General features: G+C 41.6%; 1 pseudogene; it reads right to left on the minus strand.

Moving 5' to 3' along the window:
* Positions 1-8,303: 8,303 nt before the first annotated feature.
* The window catches only part of LOC114050348, a 30,774-nt pseudogene continuing 19,646 nt past the window's right edge, over positions 8,304-19,431 (minus strand).

The following is a 19,431-nucleotide window of genomic DNA, read 5'->3' on the forward strand; positions in this document are numbered from 1 at the left end:
AATGTAGTCGACTGAATATAGATGGGGATGACTTTGTGCTTTAGGAAGATCAGTTTTACAGTTGAGGGAAGGATGGACTGGAGTGGGAAAAAGATTTGAGGGAGACGGACCACCAGCAGCTTTGCCATTGTCCAGGTGTGACGTGATAAGGGCCAGCCCCAGACAGGAGGGGGCGCATATGAAATATTCTAAAGGCAAAAATGGCAGTACTCGGCAGCTGATTGAATATGGGATTGAGAGAGGGTAGTCAAGGAGGACGCCTCTGTTTCAATTGTAGTGACTGGGAGGAGGGCGGTACCTTCCAGTTATAGGGAAGTTAGGAAGTGGGGAGACTCTGGCTAGGAGCCAAGGACCTAAAAAGCAATAACCCTCCTAGGCCAATTTTTTTTGGTCATTTATCAGGCATTTTCTCCTTCCCACCTCCTACCAACCGCCTCATCATGGAAAAAACAAAAACAACAAAACCTTTGTAACATATGCTTAGTTGAGCAATACACATTTCCACATTTTCCATGTCCAGAAATGGGTCTCACTCTGTACATTTAGTCCTGGGGATATTTCAAAAAAGGTAGCTTGCTAATCAAAAGAATTTCAAATGGCCCATAGGGCAACCACCTTCAGTAAAATGATCCTAAATCCTGCCAAGTTGTAAAAATGGGGGCAAAACTAAAAGGATAAAATGCAATTAGAATAAATGTAAGACTGTGTTTTGACTCAATGTCAGAAACTTCAATTAACATTAAGAATTGTCCAAAAGTGAAATGGGCTGATTTGGTAGGTAGTGAGTTCCCTGTCTCTGCAAGTTGTCAAACAATAACTAGATGACTACTTGCCATATGTATGATACAATCAACAACCTGATTTATGAAGTGCCTACTCTGTGTCAAGTACTGTCCCAATAAAAGAAAGTCCAGGATGGGTGGAGCAAAGGTGGCAGATTGAGGGCAGTCACCCCCAGCTGAACTCTCAACATTCCCCTCCAAACACTTTAAAATAATGCTTCAAATCAGATTTTGGAGCAGAGAGCCAACAAAAGGTTGGAGTGAGACTTTTTTTCTGGCTCAAGGAAACTGAAGAGGTCAGTAAGAAAAGTCTGTGACATGGTTTGAGGCCTTTCTGGAGCCCACCCAAGTGGTAGAGGCAGCAGAGGCTGCTGCAGCAGCAGCTTCAGGAGCTCTCAGCCCAGAGATGGGAAGGGTGTCAGACAACTGGTCAGAAAGAGATTACAGGAGACTATTTGCTGGCACTGGGGACATCTGGGGCTGATTGGCAGCTCCATTGCCTGTATGCAGTTGTGGGCCACAGTTGCAGGACAGAGAGGAGTGCTTGTGGTCAGTCATAAAGGAGCAGTGGCCCGGTCACACTGCCAATGCTAAGAGGAGGGCTAGTGCTTGTTGGCTGCAGGGGAGCAGAGGCCCTTCCTGGGTAAAGACCAGAGCACCGCCCAGGAGAGCAGTGACCGTACCTCTGCCCGGATCATACCACCTTGGAAGCAGACTCCCAGAACTAACTCTGAAACAGCAGCACAAAAAGCCTGAAGTTTGGGACAGTGCCTCCAACGCTCCCAGGTGAGCAGAACCCATTTTTTTTCTCTTAATAGCATTTTTTCCCCAATTATATATATAGTTTTCAACATTTATTTTTGTAAGATTTTGAATTCCAAATTTTTCTTCCTCCCTCCCCCCTCTCCAAGACAGCAAGCAATCTGATATAGGTTATACATGTACAATCACATTAAACATATTCCCACATCAGTCATATTGTGAAAGAAGAATCAGGACAAAAGGGAAAACCATGAGAAAGAAAAAACAACCAAAAAAGTGAAAATAGTATGCTTTGATCTGCATTCAGACTCCATAGTTCTTTCTCTGGATGTGGATAGCATTTTTCATCAGAAATCTTTTGAAATTGTCTTGGATTATTGTATTGTTGAGAAGAGCTACATCTGTCATAGGTCTTGATCTCACAATTTTGCTGTTATGTGTATACAATGTTTTCCTGCAGAACCCAACTTTGACATAAAGTTCAAAGTCAAGAAGCAGTCTGGAAAAATGAGCAAACAGCAAAAAATGAATCTGACAACAAAAAGCTACTATGTGGCGGTGAAGACCAAGACGTACACTCAGAAGACAACAATGTGAAAACAGGTACAAAAAAAAAAGTCTAGAAGAAAAATGCTAATTGGATCCAAACCCAACAAGAATTCCTTGAAGAGTTAAAGAAAAAATGAGTGATAGATGAAAAATTGGAGAAAGAAGTGATACAAGAAAATTATAAAAGAAAATCAACAGGTTAGTAAAAGAGGCACAAAAAATACTGAAGAAAATAATGCCTTAAAAAAACGAATTAGCCAAGTGGTAAAAGAGGCACAAAAATCTGCTGAAGAAAAGAACTCCTTAAAAAAGCAAAGTTGGCCAAATGAAAGAGGAGGCACAAAATCTCACTGAAGAAAATAATTCCTTAAAAATTAGAATTGGGCAAGTGGAAGCTAATGACTCCATGAGACACCAAGAAACAATAAAATAAAGTCAAAAGACTGAAAAAAAAGAAGAAAATATGAAATATCTCTTCAGAAAAACAACTGAGCTAAAAATAGATTGAGATCAGGTTATTGAACTAAAATTATTGAACTACCTAAAAGCCATGATCAAGGAAAAAGCCTAGACATCATATTTTAAGAAATTATCAAGGAAAACTGCCCTGATATTTTAGATTCAGAGAGTAAAAGAGAAATTAAAAGAATCCACCAATCACCTCCTCAAACAGATCCCAAAATGAAAACTCCCAGGAATATTATAGCCAAATTCCGGGGCTCCCAGGTCAAAGAGAAAATACTTCAAATAGCTAGGGATAAGTATTCAAATATGATAGAGCCACAGTCAGGATCATGCAAGATTTAGTGGCTTCCATGTTAAAGGAGCAGAGGCTTGGAATACGATCTTCCAGAAGGCAAAGGACCTAGGATTACAACCGAGGATAACCTACCCAGCAAAACTGAGGATAATCCTTCAGGGGGAAAAAATGGATATTTAATGCAATAGAGGACTTTTAAACATTCCTGATGAAAAGACCAGAGCTGAATAGAAAACATGACATTCAAACAGAAGACGCAAAAGAAGCCTAAAAAGGTAAACACGAAATACTAATCAAAAAGACTCAGTAAAGCTAAACTTTACATTCCATATGGGAAGATAATACATGTAAGTCCTAAGAATTTTATCTTTATTAGGACCACAAAGGAGTTTATATAGACAGAGGACATGGGTGAGAGTTGATTATGTAGGAGTGATCTCCAAAAAAAAATGAAGGGGTGAGAAAGAGGGATGCACTGGGAGAAGGGGGAAGGGAGAGGTAGAATGAGAAAAAATTCTCACATGATAGAGGTGCACAAGGAAGAGCTTTTACAATGGGGGGGGAATGTAGGGGTGGGCAGTGCTTGAATCTCACTCATTGGAATTGGTTCAGAGAGGGAAAAATATATACACATATGCAGCTGTATATAAAAATGTAACTTACCCAATCAGGAAATAGAGGAAGGGGATTGGAGAAAGGGGAGAGGGAGAGAATGATAAAAGGGAGGGCAAATTAAGGTAGGCAGTGGTTGGAAACCTTTGGTCTAACATTGAGACCCAGAGATAGGTAACTAAGGTTATGCTACTACTACTCAAAACAACAACAATAAGGTTTAACTTTGATGGCGCACTTACTATGCACCAGGCACTGTGCTAAGCTCCGGGGATACAAAGAAAGGTAAAAGACAGTCCCTGCCTTCAAGGAGCTCACAGTCTAATGGTGGACACAGTATGCAAACAGCTATGTACAAACAAACTATAGACAGGATACAATGGAAATAATCAGCAGAGAGGATGTACTGGAATGAATTGGGACCTACTCCCCTATTTGTCTGACAGCCAAAGACAGATGTTTGTTTAGTGCTGACTGGGGAAGAGGTTGGGGGAGGGAAGCCACTGAAACCTTTCAGTTGTCCTCTTCCAACATTCTCCTCCCTGAGGTCATTTCCCCCAAACGAGGCTTCACATTTATGTGGACACATCCGTGCAGCACAGTGTGCTACAGTACATATATACTGGGAAGGGTTAAATTTTCTGTTATTCCCTATGCCTGCCCTCTATCCCAGAAACTTGTACGAGGTTTCTCTTTGGGTTTACAAGTATATGATATTTGACTTGCTGCCATGTATGGCAGAGAGCCAGGCCCATTGTATATTAAGGGTTCCTTTATGCTGCTATTTCTCTTTGAAAGGTTGAGTACTGTAGCTTAACTAGAATATATTATCTTTGCATAACAATGATGTGACACATTTAAATATTTTTTAAAGTTTACCAAAAATTTTTCCTTACAAATGACTCCATGAGACAGGATGGTCTGGACATTATTATTTTTGTGTAGCCCTTGATTGGCAAGGGGACTGATGGGAAATATATTTTTCCCCATCTGGAAAAAGGGATTGAAGGATTGTGGGAGGCACAAGCCATGTGAGCATAGAGAAAACCCAGGAACTTTGGAGCCCGAGGGGTTTTCTTGTGCGTGGATCGCACGAGTTGATGTCAGTACCTGTGCATAGAACCAGCAGTCAATTGGGTAGGATGATGGTACCTCAAACTGAATATAATCATCAGCAGTCTTGTCTTGTATACAGATCTACTCAAGGAGTGATCTTCATGGGCAGAATTTGCTACTGGATCCTGGTGAATTTATCCCTTCTGCAATTCCCCCTCCCTTGCCCCAATAATGCCTGGCAAACTAGCATCTCTTACCCTCTACCCTCAGTAAATCTTGTGTATTTGCTGTATGTATTTTTGTGATGGATTTTGTCTCCATGTAAAGATAAGCTGCTTTTTACTGCATTCTGGGCATCTGCTGTACATGAGTGGGCCTCACTATGGAGGGGGACAAAGAAGGTTCCTCTGAACAGAGAGCCCTTGACTTAATTGTGAATCTGTGCTGAGGCTCTTCCCCCCCCTTCTCTCTCTGGTTTTTCTTCTCTTTTCTTCTCTCTCCTCTCTCTTTCTTTTTCTCATTTTTTCTGTCTCTCTTTTCCTCTCTGCCTCTCTTTTTCTCTCTCTCCTTCCCCCTCCAATCTTTAATCTCTCCTTATCTATTATTTCTGTTGCCAAAATCATGCTCATTCCCCTTTGATCTTGTCATTCCTCACACTATCATTTTACATTTTTCTTTTCTTTAATTGCCAAACTCCTTAAGAGAGGCTCACTGGAAGGAAAAGCTTCCTAGCAATTAGTGCTGTCTAGTATTGGAATAGGCATCCCTGAAAGGTCATGATTTCCTCCACCTTCAGTGGAGGTCTCCATGCACACGGTGAAGGACCACTTGTTCCACGGGTGGTAAAGGGCATGGCTCGGTCAGAGAGCTACAGGTAGTCCTTTCAAGATTCTGTGATGTAGGAAATTCTTCAGGGTCAGTTGAGGCAGTATGATGTTAACAGTTGTAATGCTGGACTGGGCTTCAAATCTCACCTCTGACGCTGACTGTCTGTGTGCATGGGACGCATCTTTCTGAATCTGTTCCTCACCTATAAACACAAGATAGTGATACTTGTACTAAAATCCCGACTTTGCTGTTTGACCCTGTGCCAATCACCAAAGGTCTTTTGCTTTGAGTTTCTTCACCTATAAAACCAAAAGTTTGGGTCAGATAATCTCTAAATCTCCTCCTAGCTCTAATCTGTTCTCCTGTGAACTAAGCCACGCAGTTTATAGAGAACTTGGAAAAGGAATCCAGTTAGAAGGGACCTGTGAAGGATTTCAATAGATCAGGCAAGGATCTAGCTCCTTGGAGTGATGGGCCATGAGTTGGTAGAGCCCAAGACTCTAGGCCAAAAACTCATCTTTTCCAATGGACTCTTGATAGGATGTTTCAGCTATCACAGCAGTTTCCTTATTGATAGACACATCGAATTAACTAACACCAGCCTTCTTCACAGAGCTACAACAAGAATTTGTTCCTTTCTTTTTCTAAATTGGTAAAAATGACATGTGTCATATAATTAACAAATACTTTATTAATAAATGGGAAATGTGATTATTCTTGTTATTACTGTGCTCATCACACAGTAGGTACTTCATAGATGCTTATTGATTGACTAATTGTTCACTGCCACTGGGAATGAAATTTTACAGGACATACAGATAGATATTTTCTACTATTCAACTGAAGTCACTCTGGGTATTTGGGCAGCTATGAATACCAGTAGCATGTCACTATGAGTAAACTGACCAAAGTCACATTGTCATACAATAGATTGACTAGTGTTAACCTGTGCTTTCACTCTGGGATGCAGGTCCACTTACAAGGCAATTTATTATAATATTCTGGGGAAAATAACCTATTTCTTCCATTTAATAACAGGCAGCTTTATAGGAATCTGGCTCTTAAGAGAGGCCCTGGTATAAGAGAATACCAACATACTGCTTTGTTGAAAACCCATTTCTAGCCCATTTCTCAAGTCAACATTCTTGATTTCATGGAAAAGTAGGCTACTTCCTAATTCCTGATTGTCCAGTCCTTGCCTGACCTTGGAAATTGGTGTCTGAGTTAACTTACATCACATGTCACAGAACAAACAGCCCATACCCTTTTGGTGCCCCCATAAATGCATTGTTTGTCAAACAAGTTCCCAAAGCTACTTGTATGATGCAGAGGGAGTTTCTTCTGGGAGACTAGAAGGGCCAAGTGCTGGGTACCCACAGCCAAACTATACTCCGGCAGAGTTTTTCTTGGCTTTGTGAAGCTACTGTGTTATAAACAGTACTCCAAAACTTAGTACTACAAAAGTTATTTTGAAAATGTAGGCACTGAACAGGAAAGAAAAACATTTTGCCGACAAATTTTCATGTGCCTAATTGAAAATTTATTCTACCATGATTATAAAACAAATTATTTAAGAAGGAAGGAAGGAAGGAAGGGAGGGAGGGAGGGAGGAAAAAGGAAGGAAGGAAAGGAAAGAAGGATGGAAGGAAAGGAAGAAAGGAAAAAGGGAGGAGAGAAAGGAAGGAAGGAAGAAAGAAAGGAAAAAAGCATTCATTAAACATCTACTATGGGCAAGTACTATGCTAAGTGCTGGGAATATAGACAAAAAAGGTCCCTGCTCACCAGGAACTCCCATTCTAATGAAGATGATATATATAGGATGGTTTGACTGTAGGGCTGTTGGAAAGGTCCAGTAGTCCTCAGGGTGTTGAGACAAGGCATCCTCTATAGTAGCATTTCCGTTGATAAAATATGATCTTTTTTCTGACATTGAGCCATCTGACTGTGCCAAAGACTTTGCTGGCAAGACCTTTTTTTCTGGGTCTTCAGTAGCTATGCTGAGAAGGTGGGAGCAAATGAAGAGTGAGGTACTAGGTCACTTCTTGAGGCTTGCTCCCCTGGATGGTGGCTGTGAGGAGGGGACTGGAAGCAGGGTCACTGCTGTGGAGAGAAATGCCATTCTGATACTCTTGGGCTTCTCCAGCTTGCTGGTCACGGTTGGTTGGTGCTGATGGTGGCAAGGATGCTGCAGGTAACACCCAATCCACATTCTTTCTCTCTTTTCTCTCACTGTTATCTTCAGTGGATTCAATATTCATCTAGTCCAGGGGGTCTTAACTTGAGGTCTATGAACTTTTAAAATAGATAGATAGGCAGAAAGATGGATAATTATTTCAATATAATGGGTATGTGTGATCCTGTGTATTTCATTTTATGCATTTAGAACCTTCTGGGGCTTCACTGGACAGCTGAAGGGGTCCAGGACACAAGGGTTCTCATTTTGTGCCAGGGGACCCTTTGGGCCCCTGATTTAGCAGCTCTTTGGCCTTCTGGGCTCCACAGACCCTCAGCTCAGCCTCACATTCTACTTTGGGGCCTTCTTGACTATAGTTCTTGGGTCTAACGTGATTCTCCTTCCTTACCTGGGGGTAGGAGAGAGGAGGCCAGGTGGACGGCATGGAGTTTATGTTCTTGGGAAGCATCTCCTCTGTCCTGGGTCAGCCTGGCCTCCTGAGCCCATGGAAAGCTCTCTTCCTCACACCCAACCTGTGATCCATCATCCACGTGGTGTGTCCTCTCCCCACCCATTGTGGAGCATACATGCAGTACGCTTCCTCACACCCCAGGGAGAGACCCTAATAGAGTCCCTGCTTTCAGAGGAGCAGTCGGCCTGTCTTCCTTATAGCCTGGGCCCTCTGGGGAGTGCAGGCATGATGTGGAGCCCAGGTCAGCTGACCTAAGAGATAGGAACTGGTAATGCAGGAGAGGTGAGGAGAGAAGGGGGTGGGGAAAGACTACTTGGCCACCTGCCTGCCTCTAGGAGAGGAACACCCTGCTGCTGTCTCCACAGCACAGTCCACACTGGGTGTAGGCAGGGTGAAGGGGCTGAGGCTGGCCACCTGCTCACCTGCCTACCTGCCTGCCAGGGGAAGGGCCCCCTTAACTAACTGTCCAACATAACCTGCCCTAGGTGCTGGCAGGGAGGAGAGCAGGTGAGGCAATGTCAGCAGCAAGCATGCTGGCCAGGCATGCTTCTCCTCATTTCTCCTGTTCGTTTCACATGCCCTGATGCATGATCTTTCTCACCCTCTGGGCTGAATGCCCCCCTCCCCTCTGCTTGGGAGACCATTGTTCAAGAAGAGTTGCCCTGTCCGCACTTGGAAATTCGAGCCTGGAACTTTGTCACATGTAGGTCCTAGTAAATATTTTATGGTTGAGAATGAGAAGCAAAATGTGGAGAAAGGTGAAGAGTAGGAAATAGAAAGAAATGAATATCCCCTCATTCCCAAAGAATCCCAAAAGGCTTTGTGTAGGGAGTAAAATCAAAGAATCCTTTAAATAAAGAAGTAGATCTGGTGAGGAAAAGAAGAGGTAGAAAATATGTGAGAGAGAGGGGTAAAATGGAAACAACCTAAATCTAGAAACAGGAGAGTTCTGTGTGTAAATCTCTGCTCCAACATTTCTCAACTGTACGACTCTGGGCAGTTTTCTCATCTGGAAAATGGGTGTAATAATATCTCTTGTATGGGATTGCAGTGAGAAAAGTATTTTGTCACCCTTAAAATAAAAGGAGATTGGCGCATATTAACAGTGCCTCTGATGCGGCTTCCCAATATGAGTTAGTAGTATGAATTATTAGTGTTAAGTTATAGTATATTAATATGAGTTATTAATAAGTCTGGAAACCTTAAAGTAGTCATCCAATTGGTGAAGCTGGAAAGGAGTGAAAAAGCAAAAGATTCAGACAAAGAGCACGATGTTGCCGAGTTACAAAACGGGCATCCAAACCCAGGTCTCCTTCCTGAGTAAATCTAGCGCTCCAGTCATTGCACCCATTTGACTCCGGGACAGGCTGATAGAACTCCTCAACAAACAGAAGAGAATCTTCTCTCTTATCTGTAGGTCAGCGAAAAGTCACAGGAGACTTTTAATGAAATAAGGAGATTCCATTTATCCATCCATCCATTCAACAACAAACATTTTATCAGACACCTAATATTTCATACAATATATCCTAGGCACTGGGGGAAATATAAAGATGAAAAAAAGACATGGTTTGTGCCTTCAAGGAATTTTTTAATTTAAGAGATATGATAAGACCTTTGTGTAAATAACTATAATACAGAATAGAATATTATGAATGCATACAGTGAATACAAAGAAAGGGGAGGGAAAGAGGGAAAGAGAAGGGGGTGGGGAAGGGGAAAAAGAGGAGAGAGAAAGAGGAGGTCAGGGCGGGAGAATAAAAGAAGAGAAGGAAAGAGAGGAGGTGAAAAGAAGTGAGGAAGAGAGACGAGAGAAAAAATGGAAAGAAATTTGAATAGTGTGCTTAGGGGAGAAAGGGAAAGAAAGAGAAAAAAGAAAGAAAGGAAAGAAAGAAAAAAACAAAGAGGAAAATTATCTTGATTATTGGAGAAGGAACATGATAGTGCAGTGAATTTTCAGTTGGGCTAGACCTGGGCAATAGGGGCATTTAGGTGGTGCAGTGGATGAAGTGCCAGCTCTGGAGTTAGGAGGACATGTGTTCAAATCTGGCATCAGACACTTACTAATTATGCGACCCTGGACAAGTTATTTAACTCTATTTGCTTCAGTTTCCTCATCTGTAAAATGAGCTGGAGAAGAACGTGCAAACCATTCAGCATCCTTGCCCAAAAAACTCCTGAATGAGGTCACAGAGAGTTGGAGGTGACTGAAACGACCTGACAGTAACAACGAAGACTGGGTTTGAGCGACATCTCCAGCACTACCTCCATGAGTCTCAGTTTCTTCATCTGAAGTTGGGGATAATAAAACCCTTAGTACCTACTTCACAGTGTTGTTGACTGAAATGGTACAGTATGTATAAATCCCTTTTCAAACCTGAAAGTGCTCCATAGATACAAGTTATTAATTTTGACGAGGGTGAAAGAGAAGGTGCCATTTATAGAGACAATTGGGTAGAATCTCAATAAATGGAGATGGGAAGTGGTCAAAACAACTCCTGAATTCAAGTCTGATGCCCTGGTTTTTTTTTTTAATTTTCCAAATGAAAATCCACCTTTTCTCCCTCCCACTCCCTGCTCACATTGAGAAAACAAGAAAAGCAGAATCCTGTTACAAACGTGGGTTGTCAAGCAAAACCAATTCCCACCCGTGCATTTTCCATACCACAGTTGGACCAGATGACTGCCAAAGTCCTCTTCAACACTATATTTTATAATCCTGTGCTCAGGGAAGGCCAAGATGGCTTCTCATTATATGGCATCTCCATCACTTTGCCCTATCCTAGCTTTCTGGCCTTCTTTCACATTACTCCCCTCCATTCTCTCTATGGTCCAGCCGTACAGGCCCACTCGTAACTCACACATGACCCTCCATCACCCACCTCCGTGCCCTTGCATGGGCTGTCCCCCATGTCTGGCATGCCCTCCTTCCTCTTAGAATCTCTGGTTTGCTTGACGATTCAACTCAAGTGCTTCATTTTTCGTGAGGCCTTCCTTGATCCCTCTGCCAGTAGTACTTTCCCCTCCAAGGTGAACTTGTACCTGAGTTATATGCGTTTGGTATAACCTATAGGTGTATAATTTATATATCTATATAGGTACATATTGTCTCTGCCCCTTAGAATGTAAGTTCCTTCAGGGTTGGAACCATTTTGTCTTTGAATCTACAGTGTTTAGAGACGTGTATGGCACGTAGTAGGCGTTTAAAAATTGCTTGCTTGATTTTCTCCTGAATAGTTTTAAATTCATTTCAAAGTCAGTATCTCACCAACAGTTTTACCCAATATTCGTTATTGTGTTCTCTTTCACTATTATGATGGACAAAAGATGCCTGATTTATGGTAATAGGGGTTTTCTAGGTCAGGAAATGGTCAGTTTCATTTATCTGGGAGCAAATTGGGTTTTGTAGTGTAGACACAGGTTATGGGAGAAATGAAAGTATTGGAGCAAATTTGAGACTCACCATTTTGGTCCCTTATTAAATCTTCAAGAAATCCAACGAACATGCTGGGGGCCTTTCTCGAGATCTCTTGAAAAAGCCATGAATTTGGCATCAGAGGATCTGGGTTCAAATTCTGGTTCTTCCTGTATGGCCTTGAGCAAATCACAACTTCTCTGGGCCTTGGTGTTCTCATCTATAAATGAGAGGGTTGGATTGGACATCCTCAGAGTCCCTCCTAGCTCTCGATCTAGTAGTATTTCTGTCCACAGGCCCCACTTCAGGTCAGAAGAGGGGACTTCCAAAACACCTTTCATCAGAAAATCCCCGTCTATTCTGAACTCTCACTGTGGTCATGGAAACACACAAACAAAAAAACCCATTGCACGATGGAGAGAAACAAGCAGAAAGCCAGAAAGGGCTTAGGGTGGGTGGAGGAAGTTCACTGTTAAGTAAGGGGTAAATGGATGAGACCACAGAAGGAGCAAAGGCTGGCTTTATGATCTTCTTTCATAAGCCAAGAGCTGCAGCCAGTCCCAGAATTGGGAAGGTAAAGCCAAATCAATTCATGTCCCTCTGCTGTCCATATTCAGGACTATAAGTTGTTATTTTTAGGTAGATCACAGTTTTATTACCTCGTCCTCTGCTGTGTGATGGCTACCACCATCTCTTTATAACTCCTTGGGAATTGAAGTGGAAGAAACAGTGACTTCCATTATAAAGAACAGATGGAATCAGCTTCAAATTCCATTGCTTGGGGTGATCGGGGAAAAGAAAGTTAGGAAATGGTGATTTTTAGTTCAGTGGTCAAAGCTATCTAGTTCAAAGAAAAATGAAGGATTGTCAGTTATTAGATAAATTCATAGTATGTCTCCTCCACTGTTTACTTCATTGTGTATTATATCCAAGACCCTGTTGGTGACCCTCAGTTTGAGAATCACAAAGTCATTGAATCTCAGCACTAGAATTCTTATAATCGTGAAAACTCAGAGTTCATTTACTCCAAACTGTACCTGAATAGTAATTCCCTCCATGACTTCCCTAACAAATGGCAGTCCAGCCTCCACTTGAAGACCTTCAGTAAGAGAAAACTCACTGTCTTCCAAAGCAGCCCCTTCTGCTGGACAGCTCTAAATGTTCTCTTATCTTGAGTTAAAGTCTGCCTCCATGAAACTTGTACCTTTATTCCTAATTCTGCCCTTGGAACCTGTCTAAACCCTGTCCTGTAATGGTTTTTCAGATACTTGGGGACAGCAATCATGTTACCTCTAAGTCTTCTCTTCTTGAGGCTATCGCATCTGGTTCCTCCAATGGATCCATGTATGTCATGGTTTCTAAGCCTCTCACTGCCCTGGTCTGACTCCTCAAGATGTTATGTGGTTCATCTATTTCTTTCCTTTAAAATACCATGAAGGACTGGCATAATATCACTGATTTAGTCTGGCCACAGTAGAATTCAGCATGACTGTCACTTTCCTAGTCCTGACTATCACTTCCCTAGTCCTAGCCACTATGCTTCTCAAATGTACCTCCAAGATCCCATTAGCTTCTTTTTGGCTGCCAGGCCACACTGTTGACTAGTATTGAGCTTGCAGTCCATTAAAGCCCTTCAGTCTTTTTTTTTTTCACATGAACTGATGTCTGGCCATATTTCCCTCATTTTGTATTAGTGCCATCAATTTTCTGAACCCAAATCTAAGATTTTACATTTACATAAATACCTAGATAAATCTGTGATCTTACTGACATGGCTACGCCCTCTAACAATGGAAATCATAGCCCATTCATGTCTTACTACCTGATGCAATGCTTCTTCGTGTCTTCCCATAAATACTTCTCAAGAAATCCAGTCAACTGACATGCTAAAGACTTTCCTCTACTCCTTTTGGCCATGTGGAAATACCACAAGGTTGTTCATATTTTTGTGATCCTATGTACCAATTATCCCATCCAGTTATATGTCATCTCCAGATTTAACAACCATGATGAAACTGTTTTTCTGAACTTTTAGATCCTTCTTTTTTCTTTGTTTTTGTTATTGTTGTTTCCTTTTTAGTTAGTCTTGGCTGGAATAACAAGACCTCTTCTGGGGTGAGAGCGTGTCAGCCCAAAATGTTGATCAACTTCTCTATGTTTGTTTTAAAAAAATGAAGGGAACCATCTATAGGGTTGTTATTGATATCATACATTTGGAACAATGTTTTTTATTTTTGTATTTTACAGTAGCAAAGTGAAAATGTCTTATCCCCATAATTCCCACTGACATTAATGTCTCCTGATTACGCACCTTCTCACAATTTTGAAAATGTTCCCCTCTGTCCCATACAACTTATTGAATAATCATTCAGTTTAGTCTGTACTTGCGGCAGAAAACAAACAATTGGTGCCTTGGCTCTATTACATTTCCTGACAATCAGGAAATATGTTTGTGATGCAATAAATATTTTGTTCTGAGTAATTCAGCAAAGTGGCCCGTTTAGCTTTCGCACTGCAGGGATGCACCGAGGGGACAATTTTCGCTCGTCATTGACTCTGCACTGAAATATTTTCTGATTTTTGCCACAGCCTGTAGAATTCTGCAGTGAGCATGAGGCAGAGAACAGGTCATCAAAATAGTGCTCTAAGTCTGTGTATGAATGATGACAAGGTGACGGAACCCCTGCTGTACTGGGATCATTATAAGACGTTACAGAGGAAGCCACAGATGAGGGTCTTAGAGCATCACAGGAGGAGAGCAAGCCCCAGTGGGTTTGACAACATGACTGGAAGTGGATGGCAAATAAATAAACCCCTCTCCTACTAATTGCCACTTAGAAGGCCATAGCTATAAACAGAAATGTTTAGATACCAGGGAAGGTGGTTCGGGCGGCATATTTGCACTTACTTGAGCTCCTGGAGGAGAATGCTTCGTGGAACAGGGCAGCCTGGAGATGGAAAGGGGTGCGAAGGGTGTCCTGAGCAGAGACAGGGACCTGAGATTTGTCTGGGAAGACACCTGGGAGGGAGAAGAGTGCTCTTCAAGGAATTTGAGCTGCATAATATCCTTTTGTGACTTTTAACACATTTTATTTTGTTTTGTTAGATGCTGTAAACCATTCCTCGGGGCCTGCTTTAGCTTTGCTGCTGAATATATGTTTAATAGCTAGGTTGAGGTCTTTCTTTCTCATAACACTTCCCCTTGGAGGCTTGAAACTGTTGCTTAGATACACTCACCTCATCTCAGTGATGCCTTTGATTTAATCATGTACCCTCTTTCTGCTGCAGGTAAGAGATATGGGCTGTTTTTAAATCTGTCTTCTTCAGGTTTCTTAGCATGGATGGTATGTTGTTGTCTCTCACCTTTGGCATGTTAACTTCTCTGTCTTCTGCTGGGTATTTAAACTAGTATTTCACTTTTACATGAATATGCACAGCTTTGAGGGAAAGGTGCAGGTTAACCCCAAAGAGTAATGAATGTGTGGCATATTGGATAGTGAAAGAGATGAGCGTCTTCTCTGTAACTGAGTCTTACAGATTTGCTTTGAGTAGAGAGAGGTTTAGTGGCTTGTCTGGGATCACACAGCTTATCTGAGGCAGGATTTAAACCCAGGTCATCCTGACTCTAAGTCCAGGGTTCAGTCCATTATGCCAGGATGCATCTGAAATAACAAATGCTTGTTAGATGAATGGTTGAGTCATGGTTACTATTAACCCACCTTCTGACCATGGACAACCCCCTTAGCTTGTCTCAATACAGATACTCTCAAATATAAAATGAGGGGATTGGATTAAATCATCTCAAAGATCCTGTCTTGTGCTAACATTTTATTAATCTATGAGTGAATGAAAAAAAAATGGTCCTGGTCACATAGTGAGGGCAAGGGATAGACTGCTTGTGTGCCGTGTTACTGTCCACATGATGGCAAAAGATTTTGAGAAAGAGGCCTTGTGGCGTATTTACGGGAAGACAGAGGCAAGCAGTTTGCAAAATGGTAAGTAGGCGTGAATGGGAAGTAATCGTTGAGGAGGAATCTGCATCATTGGAGGGATCACTGATTCATCAGAATCTCAAGTATAACTGCAAAGCTTCTGCATATTATTTCATGATATGGAACTGGCTATTTCATACCTGGGTGGCTTTTTTGTGTGTATTCCAACAATGGTTTGTTTTCATCAATAACTTGTTTTTATACCCCCTTCGTTGACAAACATATCCCTCCTTTATTAGATCACCACCTTTATAACAAAAAACAAACTTTTACTTTAAAAATTACCCATTGCTTAGTCTCATTAAATTATTCTAGAACCATTCAATTTGCCCAGCTCAGTTTTCTTCCATGAGCAATTAGCCTGGCCAGAGACTTATCATTTCCATTTGTTTCAGAAACAAGATGGTGCTTATGTATTGCTATAATTAGTTCTATATTTTTATTACTCGGACACTTGTATATTTTCATTTGTATTGTTTCTATTTCTCCATCCAGATGATATTCTCCTTCACAGTAGGAGTGGTTTCCTGAATTTTATTTGCAATTTCATGAGTGAATGAATGAATGAAAAAGCATTTATTAGGTGCCAGGCACTGTGCTAAGCATCAAGGAGACAAATGCAGAATTTCCTCTGAATTTGTTCTCCCAACTCACAGCCCACTGACAGGTTGGGTCCCTGAAGGGACAGGACCACCATTATTACTCAGAGGGATAAACCTCAGGGGCCGTAGTTTTAATGCTGTTGCTCTGGAGCCCCAGCCATCAAAAACCAACCAGCTGACTACTCTAGCTCTTAGGAAAGGGATTTACTTAGAAAGCAGAGTAAGAATAGTTGGTACAAACCATCCTTCTAAAATCTGGGATGTACTCTCTCACAAATATGCACAAAATCTGTGGGTAAAGTGGGCACTAATAAAGTACAATTGTACACAATCAAGTTAGTCAACAAACATTTATTAAGCACCTACTACAGGCCAGGCACTGTGCTAAGTCCTGGAGTTAAAAGAAAAAAAAAAAAGGCATGGAACAATTTTTCATCTTGTCTCTAATGCATGGCATCCTGCTTTGTATGTGTGTATGTATGTACATATGTGTGTGTATATATACTTACTGAATTTTATTATTAAACTGAATATTAAGAATATTATAAAGATGAACTGGCTACTATGTCTATTAAACTTTTTATGAAAAGATGTTATTTAAATAGCCAGTTTTGGAACAGATTACGTATAGGCCAAAGGTTCAAAGGATCCATTTAATGCATATATATTGAAATACTTCTAAGTATTTGAAAAGTAGTTTGTAAGGTGCTGAAAAAACAAGTCAGAAAAATAAAAGTAAGAGGTTCAAGGAATTAGAAGGAAGTGCCCTGGGTCAACTCAAAGAGCTCCCAATTGGATCTCAGATCACTCCCCCCTAAGGCATCATTAAATCTAACTCCCCAGCCTGGTTTGAACCATAACTTCTTGGCTATTCTTCACCTCTTCAGGCCCATACTCTGGCGCACGTGCACACGTGCCATACATACACACACACACACACACACACACACACACAGAGACACACACACACACGTCCCCTCATTTAAGGGCAGGAGTTGAAGAGGTCAGAAAGACTGTGTGAGGCACTGGACTCACTGAGAAAAGGAGTGTCCTGGATGTCATCAGCCAATAGCTGACAGAATTTTGATTGGCTGGTAAATATGGATTCAGTGAACCTCAAAGGAGAAGAGGTTACCAAGTGATAGTGATGGAGGGAAAGCACCGAGAAGCAAGGAATATTCTGTCTGTTCCCCTCTCCCCTCCACCTACAACTAATGAGTGAATGTGCAGCTAGTGCTGAAAAAGGGAGGCCAAGAGAGCTGTGTCGTTTTGAGAGAGGCAGGTCTCAGGGAGGATGAGAAGATGGGAGAGGAACATAGCAGGCCCTTGGCATCTCCCACATGGATGCCTCCATCTTGGATCTGGGCATGCACAAGTATGCTTTAGTCATTGCAGAAGAATGTCAATCAGTGAAGTTCATTCAGCCAGAAATGGGGAACTTTCTCCTTAAAGGCCTAGAACTTTGTCCTCTACCTCTGTGACACCCCTATCCCTAGGGTCTTTGACCCTAGAACTGGCATTGCTCCCTCCTGTGCCTCAAGTTTTCATTCTCCGTTCATGTCCTTGGGAAGGACCTGGTATCCCAGATCACTAACTGACTGGCAGATGGAGGAGTGGGGGAGTTGTGGGTGTCAGAAGGAGGCCTTTTGTGACCTAGAAATATATCTTTGCACTAGAATGGAGAGTTGATCCTCCTCCTGCAGCCCGAGAAAACTGAGTCAGAAAGAATAACACCAGGGATACCAGGGCTTTTATCTTGCTTTCTTCTCTTGTCCTCATTTTCTTTTTCCCCCCAGTTAATAGCATTTTATTTTTTTTCCAATTACATGCAAAGATAGTTTTCAACATTCACTTTTACAAGGTTTTGAGTTCCAAATTTTTTTCTCCCTCCCTCCCTACCTCCCTCCCCAAGGTGGCATGTAATCTGATATGGGCTATATGTGTACAATCATATTAAACATATTTCTACATTAGTCATGTTGTGAAAGAAGAACAAAAGGGAAAAACCATGAGAAAGAAAAAACAAACAGCAAAAGGAAATAGTATGCTTCGATCTGCATTCAGACTCCATAGTTCTTTCTCTAGATGTGCATAGCATTTTCTATGATGAGTCCCTTGGAATTGTCTTAAATCATTGCATTGCTGAGAAGAGCTAAGTCTATCAAAGTTGATCATATACAAAACCACTCATGAAGAGCTCAGAACACAGCATGCCAATCAGCCCTGAGATGGTAGTGATGTTGGGCTTTTTAGGCCAGACCCTGATAAAGCTTCCCAAAGCCCTAGAGATGCTTCCCTCTTCTCTCCATCAACCAGTCTGTGTGCGCTGAAGACTCCCTGTGAAGGCAAAAGAACCCAGTTCTCTCCCTGCATCCCTGTCTTGGGTCTTGGGACCAGGATGAAGAGATGGCCCAGGTCATGTGGCATCCACTTAAAACCATCTTGGGGTTGAAGGGGAGACGGGGAAAGAAGCAAGAGAGGAAAGTGAAGATAAGTTCCTCTTGAAATGCCTGGAGAAGTGTCCTCCCCCTCTCTCACACCATTCATATCTGCCATTCACCAGGTAAATTTCTTTAGGGTAACCCCACCAACAAACTGTAGCCTCAAAAAATCCAGTCCAATAAAGCAATAAAGCATTCATTAAGTGCCTCCTGTGTGCTGAGCAGTGAGCTAGGCACTGGGGATTCCAGTATGAAGAATGAAACAATCCCAACTCATCTAGAGCTTAATTTTAATAAAAGAGACAAACATATATAAATATATACAGCATAAATATAAATGGAATAAACATAAATATATGCAAATTTAAAAATAATCTGAGTTGAGAATGAACTAGGGGGAGAGACTTGTGCGATAATATGGGCCTGAGGCAGTGAATAGCTGGAAAGTTATGGCTCAGACCAGGCTGGAGAGTCTGATTTAACATGGCCTCAATGGGGATTGCTCTGGGACCCAGTTGGGAACTCTCTGAGACAGGTTAAGTTGAAGGAAGCTTCATGAGCCAGGGCATTTCCTTACTGACTTTTTGAACCTCTTGCTTTTATTTTTCTGACCTGCTTTTTCAGCACCTTGCAGACTACTTTTCAAATACTTGGAGGTATTTCAATATATATGCATCAACTGAATCCTTTGAACCTTTGGCCTATATAATTGTAATCCATTCCAACAATGGCTATTTAAATAGCATCTTTGCATAATAAGTTTGAAACACTTGATAGATGTACCAAGTTCATCTTTACAATTCACTCCAATAATAAACATTTGATAAGTATCTACTATTTATACAAGGCAGGATGCTATACATTAGAGGCAACAAGATGAAAAACAAAGTAGCCCCTACCTTCAAAGGATCTATAGTCTTCTAGGACTACTGATCTCCCTGGCTTCAAGTCCCAACGAAAATCCCACCTTCTACAGGAAGCCTTTCT

This window comes from Vombatus ursinus, unplaced genomic scaffold (genome assembly GCF_900497805.2).
Source record: "Vombatus ursinus unplaced genomic scaffold, bare-nosed wombat genome assembly UNPS02014799.1, whole genome shotgun sequence".
In the NCBI taxonomy this organism is placed as follows: Eukaryota; Metazoa; Chordata; class Mammalia; order Diprotodontia; family Vombatidae; genus Vombatus; species Vombatus ursinus.